This window comes from Notamacropus eugenii, chromosome 3 (genome assembly GCF_028372415.1).
Source record: "Notamacropus eugenii isolate mMacEug1 chromosome 3, mMacEug1.pri_v2, whole genome shotgun sequence".
NCBI lineage: Eukaryota > Metazoa > Chordata > Mammalia > Diprotodontia > Macropodidae > Notamacropus > Notamacropus eugenii.
The window spans coordinates 37,491,691-37,501,004 of record NC_092874.1 but is presented as its reverse complement, the minus strand read 5'-3'; the positions used below and the strand labels follow the sequence as shown (position 1 = coordinate 37,501,004).

At 41.6% G+C, this 9,314-nt stretch overlaps 1 long non-coding RNA gene across 1 annotated transcript; it reads right to left on the bottom strand.

Moving 5' to 3' along the window:
• Positions 1-680: 680 nt before the first annotated feature.
• On the bottom strand, positions 681-5,478 carry LOC140532599 (uncharacterized). The gene is made up of 3 exons (XR_011976591.1): positions 5,414-5,478; positions 1,629-1,691; positions 681-770 (listed from the first exon to the last, which is right to left on the bottom strand). It is a non-coding gene; the product is annotated as an uncharacterized lncRNA (long non-coding RNA).
• Between the last annotated feature and the right edge of the window lie 3,836 nt (positions 5,479-9,314).

The following is a 9,314-nucleotide window of genomic DNA, read 5'->3' as shown; positions in this document are numbered from 1 at the left end:
TAGCGGTGAGCAGGAGGAAACCCAGCAGTAGAGTGATCCTTTCACACATGGTCTCTAGGCTTGTTGCAGTCCTGGTCTAAACTTTCTTTTAAAGGTGAGGGAAACTAAGCTGTATGTGAGATTCAGTGGGCTTGTTGGAGGCCAAACAGCAAATAGTAGCGCAAGATTTTAATCTGGCCATCTCACTGTACTGCCTTGGTTTCTCCAGGGTGTAAAGGTGATGGCCGGGTGGTGAGGGCAAGGGCTTTAAATATCAAGGTACATTTATTTCAGTGGAATCATGGATCCCACAACATTCATTCAGCAAGCCTTTATTAAGAACCTACTTTGCACCAGGCACTGGGGATACCAAAAGGAGATAGTCCTTGATATCCAACAGAGTGCTCATACATCACAGAGGAGTATGGCACTATCCTCACACTCCAGATACTCAGGACTAAGAAAACACTTGCTTGAAATCTTCAAAGAGCAGAAGCTTGGGGTGAGAAGTTTCACAGATTACACATATGGAAACTTTCTAGAAAGTTTCCTAGATGAAAGAAAACAGAACATTTGCCCCTTGAACTTTGACTTCTCCAAGCTGGACAGAGACTGGATTCAAACTCCTGACCACTGGGACATTTGCAGGGCTTTGCCTCCTAGGGATGTCCTGGTCCCAGAGAGATAGCTCTTCCTTCCCCGCAAGTTTGTGTAGCGATGAGGAATCTTGTGCTTTGGATGTGTCTACCTCTTCATACTATTGCCTGGGACCATGTATTTGTTCTCTGTCACTAGACGAGAAGGGAAGAAGTATGGGGTGGGTGACTGCATGACCACTAAGGAAAACTGTTCCTGGCTGGTCTGACATTGATTAACAGCTCAGCCAGCCAGTAACACTGGTGGAAAGGGGGAGAGCCTGTTTTTTTCCCCACTATAGCTAATTCCAGGATGGGGCAGCTGGGGAGCAGCAGAAAACCAGTTTTTCGTGGGTACATTTTCTTTTGTAAGTATCCCACCAGGCACCAGCAGGACATCAGGTGCTAAGCTCTCTTCCACAGCTGAAGGCAAGCTCCAGTCCTCCTGGTTAGCACTTGGGGAACAAAGTTACAAATAACTCCCAAAGACTTTGTTATCACATCCAGCGTGGTGGGGCCCTTTCCCAAACCCTCAAAAGCTAGAACACACCATCTTTCTTCTTCATGACAGACCCTTAAATACTTGAACTCAGTTCTCATGTCTGCCCATCTACTCCCAAATCATCTTTTCTCCACGCTAAACAACCCTATTTCCAACCAATGCTCACAGGGCCTGGTCTCAAATCCCTTCTTACTCTGGAAGCCTGACCAGGGCAGAGAACAGTGTGACTTCTAGACTTGGATACCATAAGATGGCATGAGCTTTTGGGGCTTGTCCATTCCCCAACTATCCATGACAGGAGAAAGATGCCATTGGCTCCTCCTAGGCCAGTGAATCTGTACCTAGAGAGCCCTGGAACTATTCTTCATTTTTTAATCCATCTTAACTATTACAGGGGTCAGGAACCTGTGGCCTTGAGGCCACATGTGGCCCTCTAGGTCCTCAAGTATGACCCTTTGATTGATAGAATAAGACCTGTTCCAAAATGATACCAGAAAAGGGAAGTTACTTACTCTTCGTCACTGATGACTGGATTTTCTCTCTTCTGACAGCTTCAAAAAATGAAGCCGAACTTCCTTTAGATACAACAATAAAAAAAAATAGCATGTTGATTTCTCTGCTGATCCGTCTCAGGAAATCAGCCCTCAAACACTGGTGTGCTGGTAAGAGCTCTGGGCTTAGGAGTCAGAGGCTCTGGGATTCCAATCTGGCTTTACCACTTACTTTGGCCAGGTATCATGAAACTTTCTGGCCCTCTGTAAAACAAGGGGACTCAGAAAAAAGATTAGATTGTCTCTGGGGCCTCTCCAGCATTCATCATTGTCCTCCTCACCCTAAGTTACCTACATTCACAAACTTACTCTTAGATTTTATCTTTATCAGCAGCAGCTTTCAAAGAAGCCCTGTGAATTTCTGTTTGAAAACAATACAATACTTATTTGAGCCCTATCAGTTTTGATTTTTCAGAAGACAGGAAATAGATACTCATACTGAGCAAACCAATAAAACTAAGCTAACAATATAACAGTAATATATAATATAATAATATAAGTAACTGTCATTAATTGTCAGCACTGTTAGTTACTTGGCATGTAGTGATTTTATGGGTAAATACATGTGAGAAAAAATATTTTAAAATCTTGGATGTGCCCACAGCCTACAGCAGATCTGAGGGAAATGGATACACCTTTAGCTTTTTCAAAGTTAAATGGCGGTGTTGTCCTCCCCCTTATTATTTGACTCTCACCCCTCATCCTGCCTGATTTATTTTCTTCTGTACTTTCTCCTCCTAAGACTGGAAACAATCCAGGGGGTACACTTGGATAATTTATTTCTTTCCCGTTAATAAACTTACACTCTTTAATTAATTAGCTTGAGCCCTCACCCTAGTTCATTAAATATTATCTCATTTACTGGTGAGAACTCCTTTCCTAAGAGTATTTACTCATATATTAATAAAATAAAAAATAAAGACATACAGCTATTCACAGTATTTCAGCCATGCAAAAAAATGACAGCCAGTCACTTCAAACCCTCCCTCGAACAGTAGCTGATTCCCCATCACTTTAAAACACAATTTCACCAAGCAATTCACTCCATACATGATTAATATCTTTGAATTTTCATATTTCTCCTCGAGATAATAATGACATTCAGTGTCTTAAGAAATCAGCTTGATTAGTTCATTTTCTTTTGTCTTTACTTCAATAATCAACGGAAAGCCTTCCCAAAATGTATTCTAACATATTGCTAGCTCCTCATACGTCACATAATTCTGCTTCTTTGTAACATAACACTGATGATAGTTCTGAGGAAGAAGATATTTCACCTCATCTTCCTCTCCTGTCTTCATTGATCCTCACAGATCACAGAAAACACACACATGCACACGCGTGCACACATATACACACACACATATACACACACATGCACACACACACACCCTCTCCCTGAATCCATGGGAAGGAACCCTTCATAGTAAGACATTCTTCAACGGACTTCCAACTGGCAGCTCTAACTGCTTTTCTTAACATTCTATTTGGCTCTTAAAGACATAGTAACAGTAGCTATAGTCTCTAAGGGAGAGCCAAGTGAAATAGGTGTTAAAGATCTCGGTACGTCTTACTCTTTTTTAGTTAAGATCTTTGGCCAAAAGCAATACAATTCTGGTCTAAAATCAGTATGTTTTAAAACAACCAAACCAACTCTCAAATGGTCACAGTGTTATCACCACAAAATTCCATCACCAAAAGTATTTGAACTTTTGGCGTAGTTTTCTTGTGAAAAACACATTCTGGAGAACAACGACAAAAGGCTAGACAAAACAAGACACAAGAACTCCCAGCCCAAGTACATGCACTGTTGGCAGGGTGGGTGTTGTAAAGACAATAATGGACTTAATTCAGAACTTCCAAAGGTCTATGACTTCATTCATATAGATGCTGCTCCAGTGATTTGGAGGAAATCCCCTTCCTCTGGGGAGAAATACACACACAGACCTTAAGAGATGGCCCCCTAAATATCAAGCTTGTGGTGACAACTGGGTCTTAATTTCTTTCTGCTACCATTTCCCCCTCTGATTTAGCTCTTTGTATATCCAGGGCTGCAACAATGGACTATTATCTACCAAGCATTCTGGTGGGAATTAAAATATGTAAATCATTCGTGAGAAACTGGACCAAAGATGCCTTCCAAGTCCTATATGAACTTTGGTTTGACCTAGCATCACAAGGATTCATAGAAGCATAGGAACCTCAAAGCTGTCAAGGACCTTAGAAACCAGGCCCAAAGAGCCTTTGGCATGGCCAAACTCCAAACTTTTCACTGTACCAAGCTGCTTCCCCCTTCTAACTGGTTTTGATGCAATTTTACAAGATTCAGATGGAAACAGATCATCTTGCGCCATGTCGAAAAGGATTTGACATTTATGCGTATTCCAAAATCAGTTAGGATGAGGCCTTTCCTGATGCCTGCCCTTGACTAGTGCCTCCTGCCCCCCACCAAAAAAAATCATCTTGTCAATCAGTTAACAGGCATTTATTAAGAACCTACTATGTGCCAGGCATTGTTCTAAATGCTGGGGATACAAAGAAAGTCAAAATCTAGTCCCTGCTCTCAAGGAGACATTTAAACAACTAGGTAAAAAAGGAAGATATAGACAGTGTTCCAAAAACCTTTAGTGCAGTTTTTGGCTAGTACAGCTTAAAGGCAGGACCTGTTTCCTTCTGTCTTTAAATTCCCACTGTGAGCACTGTACATAGTAGGTACTTAACGATGCTTGGTGATGAGCGGATTCCCTAGCTCCTCAAGAGGCCATCTTTTTGTCATCCATCACATTTAGAGAAAGTGCTCAGGGTTTACTGAAAATCAAGTGACCATTTGGAAAGAAAATGTCATTTATGCTTCTCCTCAGCTATCCATGGAATCTATTTTCCATGAACTCCAAAATTTAACAAGCTCTCTTCCCCAATGCACACCATGGAACTCAGGAATCAAGGGCCATCACTGTAGTCACTGTGACTGGCTTCTTCATTTTAAACTTGAGACTGATGGACTTAAATAAAGGGCTCAAAATCACAGTCACACAGCAAAGGTCAGGGCAAGAACATGGCGTCTTGGCTTCCTGACTTCCAGTAGCTTGCCAGTCTTATTAAATGGGTTATCTCAGCAGTCTGTTCCACTGTATCCATATAGAAGCTACCACAACTGTTCCTCTAACTTCAAATGGTATTGGTGTTAGTAATATTTTATTCTTTTAAATTTTTTATCCTATACTCATCAGCTAATCTGAATATATTTTATAATTTAATGTCAAAATTTTATGTGTTTTTGTTTGATTTATTGTCTAAGGATTTTTTTTAGTCTTCGCTGTATTTCTTGACTCTTATGAGACTTTACCATGTTATGTTGTTTTGTCTTATTTTTATTAGAATAATGTTTATTGAAGATTTTTCCTATTAAAAAAACCATACATAGGAAGGAGATAAAATACTTAGATCAAAATCAGACTTGGACTCCATGGTGTACAGATACTTAAGAGTGCACACATGACATATAAAGTATGTTCATCATGTTTCACTGTTACAACTCCCAGTGGCCTCATTAAAAAATCATCGTTCCCAAACCTGAATTATATGTATGAGAAAATTCAGGATGGAGTGATGGTGGTGAAGGAAGCAAACAAGAAGAGAAAACTAAAAGAATGAATTGAATCACTGATTGAGATAGAAGAGCTTTAGGGCCAATCCAGAGACACTGAGCAAACCCCGAAGATAAACGGTAGCCACAGGATTCTTACCCAGGTTTTCCAATTCTCCATCCAACTCTCTTTCCCTGGCACTTCAGACTTCTTCCTTTCCTCCTCAGACACGATACATCAGTGGTTCTAAACACTGCTGGCTTTACCGACTCAGTGTCCTACTTGGGTGGATGAACATAATCAAAAAGTTACATGGTTCATCTGTATAGCTTCAAAGACATAATGAATAATGAAAGATAGATGACGTACCTGAGGTGCCCATTTACCTTAAAGGTCTCACATTTTCACTATTCCATCCAAAATAATTTGTGTCCAATACTGCAATGCTTAGCATTATTAGGAAAGCTGCCACAAGAAATGAGACTTGGTCACTGCTCATAAAGAAGCAGCTGAATCCTTAAGTGTAGCAGAGGGACTGTCTAATGGGAATCCTATCCTTTGATCCAGCTGCATACCTGTATGGGGGCTGGTTTAGCCCACTTTTGGGCACACATGTCAGAAGGACTCAGTTCTTCACTTCAAAACATATGCAGTTTACTCTATGACCATTTCTAATATCCTAACCATGATTTAGCTGAAATTGTGTATGTTTTAAAAGACTAAAATTGTGCTCCCATGAGGAGGCAAAGACAGGTAGAATCCCAAGGTGGGGGGGGGGGCGGGAAGAGAGCTAGCATCAGAGGCCTACTCTCCTCACCTGGATCAATATGAAGATGCAACACAAGACCCTACTATTGATTTCTCTCTCTGGTCTATTTTTCCCCACCTTAAAGGAGTACACTGTGGGTTCGATTGCAACTCTGAATTCTGGAGAGCTGAAGGAGATCTGGGAGCTGGAGTCCATGCCTGTGTGGGGACTGATGCATCCAGTCTGTCAGCACAACCCCAAAGAGTGTCCAGCACCCATTCAGCAGGGGATTGTCCCTGTAAGATTCCGTCACTGGCTATAGCGCATTTGGAGTTAACTTGATGGAGTAAACGGTTTATAATGACTGCTTTATGTTTCAGCCCAGTTGAGAGGAGTGTGCCCTTGTTGGGTGGAAATGTTTGAACTTCTGGTCCTGTTAACATCTTCTCAGTCAATAGTTCCTTGTAAAAACTAATTGATGTTAACTAGTTAAATGAAACTGGAGCGCTAATCACTGGCAACTGGCATGAGAGAGCACATTGCAATGATATTTTGTGCCAATAGCATCAGAGAATCACATTATTCTGCAGGGTAGAACACTGATGGGGAGATGGGGCTAGCCAGCCTTCTGGGGGACTTGGCTTGTCCATGCAAATACAAGTTAGGATAAGGACCAATCAAGGCGACATTCGACATGTACATGTATATAAAACATGACAGTGGACATTAGACTATGATCAATGCATCAGCATCACAGAGATAATGATGTAGCTTCAGAATTGGGAATGGTCACTTCTAGTTTGGTAGTATAAACAGAAAAGGCTTTATGGAGGAGGTCGAATCTAAGAAAACTTTAAAGATTAGTAGGTTTCCATATGTGGAAAATGGAGGTGGGATAGAGTGCAGGGAATTCCAGGCATAGGAAAATAAATGAGCGAAGGTGTGGAGGTAAGAAAAGTATGGACAGAGTTCAAAAGATGGTGAGTAGTCCAGAATACTACATAGATTACATTTAGTAACTAGAAATTGTAGATTTGAGGCAGATTTGGCAAAGCTTGAGTATTAGAGTAAGGAGTCTGGCCTTCATTCAATGGACAAAAGGAAACCCAATGAGAAGTTTTGTGCAGTGGAAAATGACTAGTCCTGTGTTAGGAAGATTAATGTGGCTTCAGTGTGTAGGTATGAGTAAAGGAGTCTGAGACTGGAAAGAAGGAACCTAGTTTAAAAATATTTATGCCCTCTCTATGTAATACAGATCTTGATCCTCTTTTCTGCCACTCTATAGGACCCTACTCTATGAGCAGAATCCTCTTTCCTTCCCCAGGGACTGAGGGGAACACTGTCCCACGTGTTAGGGGCTTAAGTTTCTATATTTGTGATCATGCCTTTTGAAGTAAATATTTCTGTGCTAGAACTAATCTGTTACTGGTTAATAGCAACAGAGTGAAGGGAGATCATCCTCCATAACTGAGCTCCACTACTGGAACAAGCTGGAGCCATTTGCAGAGAGCTTAGTAACCCCCACTTTCTGTAGGGCTACTGGAGAACACAGGGAGGAGTGGTGCCTCACCTGACTGGCTTTCCAGGCAGTAAGGGCCAGGGAGTCTGTGTTCACAAAACTTTTTGTTATCTTTGCCAATTTGCAATGTGTAAGGTGAAACCACAGGGTTGTTTTGACTTGTATCTCTTACTATTAGTGATTTGAAGCATTCTTTCTTGTGGTTAATACTTGGCCATTCTTCTTCTGGAAACCATTTGCTCATACCTTCTAACCTAGAAAGATGGTAGAGTTTTGATCTACGTAAATGTATGGTATAGTGAATGCATTTAGGGAAGAAATGAATGGCAGGCTCTGAGCTGTTAGGTATGGTTTATTCATTCAAACACTTACAATACATGCAAGGAACCCATGAAAGCTAACGGGAAACCAACATGTTGCAAACAAAGAAAAAGTCCCAATAGCTGAAAAAAGAAGCAGAATACTTGACTGGTAGTAAGGTTTGAGAAAGTAACAAAAGCATATTCTGAATTTGTATAAAGCCAGAGTCCAGTCTTTACCCACTTCAAAGCTCCTCTGACTGCTCTATTTTTCAGACTTAACAGAGCTAGGGGGGCCCAGGAAAGAGCAAGTGAAACAATCAAAAGGAGAGAGAAACTGTAAAAAGGAAAGCAAAGACAGGGAGGGATGTTAAAGTTTTAGAGAATGAACACCAGCTTGTTCAAATACGGTTCCTGAAAGGCCAAATTTGGAATAAAAGTTCACTTTTGTACATTGGAGACAAAAACGTGTTCTGAAAGTACAAGCTGAAAAACTTCATGTTTTAATTCACATGCAAAGGAGAGGTTTAGTTTAACTAAACACAAAAGTATGAAGTAATTTCCCAAACAACTGATGGTGAAAACTAGTTAACTGATGATCCGACTGAAGAAATTCCTCAACCAACCTGACTTAATTATACGATACTGGTCACTGGATGAATCAGGGAACTGATGGGACATCTCGAAAGAAGTAAAAACTGGATCAGCCATGCCCCTTGTGGCCAGGGAAAAGCAACTTTGGGGAAAGAGGACATACTTTCTCTTGTGCCTCTTTGGAGGTGTGGGAAGGAGATGGAAACCATTTACGTCCCCTCCATATCCATCACAATGGCTCTTGCAGCAGAAGCATGTGGCAGAATCCAAGGGAAGAGGTGTACAAGTCATTCAAGTTAGGAAGACTGGCACACGGAGCTGGGATCCCACTTGGGGCAGCAGGTCTCATAAAACACTCCTGTTGGTCTTAAGGCATGAGTACTTTCGGTCCTGCCCCCACTACCTAAGTACATAACAGTTCCAGGATTTCTGCTGAACCTGAGGCTGGAGACAGTGAGACCACAGTCAAGCATCAGGGTCATGACCTCCCCCCTCACAAGGAGCAGGTAGGGATAGTCCCTTCTGTACTTGTGGTGGCAGTACTGTAGGTGGCAGTACTCACCCTACTTATAAGACACACAACAGTGAGTGTGCCCCAGGGGAATGGGAGAGAGGTTTGCCACTGCCATTTCCACCTGTCTTGTCTTTGGGCTAAACTGTGGCCCCTGCCTATCAAAAGGTAAATTAGTAGGAGCTCCTAAACTAGAACTTTAAGAATGTGGATCTGAAGAATACCTTGAATGTGAGATAATCTTCTCTGGGGAGAGAACTCAGTCTCCTCCATGCACAAGTTGGGAGGGCAGCCCCATGCATACGACAGCCTACGTGGTAGGTGTGTTGTTAACCTGTGAGGTTAATGTGGAAAACAACTATACCTCCCATATCTTAGTAGGACCGGCA